The following is a 2,089-nucleotide window of genomic DNA, read 5'->3' as shown; positions in this document are numbered from 1 at the left end:
GGTCTACTATTCAGTAGCTCAGTAATTTAGCACGGGTTACCTAACCTTTCAAACCTCAGCATCCTCATGTATAAAGTGGGTATAATGGAAGTATCTGCCTCATGTGTTGTTGTAAGAAAAAATGAAGTAAGTAAACAAACAAGCTTAGAACAGTTCCTGGGCCAACCCCAGAATCCTTGCATGCCCACTCTGTTGTCTCTTTCTCAGCCTTGCCCAGCCTCCCTATGGTGGACACCTTCATGGGCATCTGGAAGTTAGTGGACAGCAAGAATTTCAATGACTACCTGAAGTCACTCAGGGTGGATTTTGCCACCATGACCAACCTACCACATTACTGAAGTGAATGGAGACACAATCACCATAAAAATACACAGCATCTTCAAGAATACAGAGATCAGCTTCAAGCTGGGAATGGAGTTTGGTGAGACACCAGCAGATGACAGGAAGGTCAAATCCACTGTGATGTGCTGGATGGAGGCAAACTTGTTCACATGCAGAAGCGGAACAGACAGGAGGAAACGCTGGTGCAGGAAACAGTTGATGGGGCACCCATCCTGACACCCACCCAGGGCAGTGCAGTTTGCACGCACACTTACAAGCAAGAGGCATGACCTGCCCACTCCTTCAACTGCTCTTCTGCCAGCTGACTCCTCCCTGACTCAGCACCAGATTGCCTCATTTTTCTCCTCTTGCATTTTGTACAAATTCAGCTTGATTGGAGGAATTTTCTTGGGGTCAGGGGGCAGCAGCCTGGATCCAGTTCCATTCTCATTGTGTATGTTTTTGTTTTTTAACTACATTCAAAGGGTGCTCTGACATCAATAAACCAAAGCCAAAGTCAAAAAACAAAAACAAACAAACAAAACAGAAAGCACCTGTGCCTGGTACCTTCTATGCACTGAACAGATGTCAGTTAATATGATTACCAAATTTCAAGGTATTGTAATTGTGGCAGGATAATTTGAGATACTAATCTTTTTTTACTGTTCTGTTCTCATTGATGCACAAAATTCAAAAGACTGGAAGTGATTTTGGTATATTTTTATCTTTCCCACCCCTGAAGAAAATAATCAAGATTTTTCAGTCCTAGCATGTAAGAATTTCTTTTGCTCCAGGAGAGAACTAACGACTTCTGTTTTATAAAACCTTTAATGAAGCAATAGGCTGAATTTCATTTAAAAGGGAAGAGGAGAGATGAAGGGAAAGAAAGAAACCTGGAAGAAATGAGAGGATGAGCCTCCTTCAGACCTAGAGCTAGATGGGGTTGGATTTTTGGCAAGCAGAGATTTATGTTCCTGCTGCACGGAGTCCCAAAGGGGAGATGGAGAGGGATAGCTGAGGTTGGCCTCTAGGATCTAGACATGGAGAGAAGCATCAGGTCTTGTGTGAGCCAGAAGAACCACTACAATAGAGATCTCTGAGCAGGCCCAGCACACTCCTGCCAGAAAAACAACAGAAGACCAACATGTGTAAAAGCAACATGCAACAGAATACAAAATGGTAATGACAAAGATAATATGGGTGTTGACCGGGTCACTTGCTCATCTCCGCTTGCCCCAATTCAAGTCTTACAGAGTCCTAAGAGAGAGAAGCCCCCAAAGCAAAACTTACATTGTTTCTTACTGCCCTGATAATTGAAAACCAGGCCCAGAATTAATTTATTTGAAAACGAAGAAGTTCAGGGAACTTGAACTTGTGATCCAGTGGCTAAGACTCTGAGCTCCCAATGCAGTGGGCCTGGGTTCAATGCCTGGTCAAGGAACTTGATCCCACATGCTGCAAATAAGAGTTCACATGCCACAGCGAAGACCCACCACAGCCAAATAAATTAAATCAATAAATAAAAATTTTAAAAGATGAATTTCAGGAACTTCCTGGTGGTCGAGTTGGTTAGGACTCAGCGTTTTCCCTGCCAGGGCCCCAGGTTCAATCCCTGATCAGGGAACTAAGCTCTCACAAGCTGCACAGCATGGCCAAAAGAAAAAGATGAAGTTCTTTAAGTTAAGTAATACATAGCATAAAAGTATGAGCTTTGCAAGTTCTACCATATAGCATAGGGAACTATATTTAATATCCTGTGACAAATCAT

The 2,089-nt window shown here is 42.9% G+C and overlaps 1 pseudogene; it reads left to right on the top strand.

Annotated features, from left to right (window-relative positions):
• The first annotated feature begins 224 nt into the window (after positions 1–224).
• LOC101116948 (fatty acid-binding protein, heart-like) lies at positions 225–611 on the top strand (annotated as a pseudogene).
• Positions 612–2,089: the final 1,478 nt, after the last annotated feature.

Source organism: Ovis aries, chromosome 1 (genome assembly GCF_016772045.2).
Source record: "Ovis aries strain OAR_USU_Benz2616 breed Rambouillet chromosome 1, ARS-UI_Ramb_v3.0, whole genome shotgun sequence".
Taxonomy (NCBI): domain Eukaryota; kingdom Metazoa; phylum Chordata; class Mammalia; order Artiodactyla; family Bovidae; genus Ovis; species Ovis aries.
Note: the sequence above shows the minus strand (reverse complement) of the source record. Positions and strands in the feature narration are given on the sequence as shown.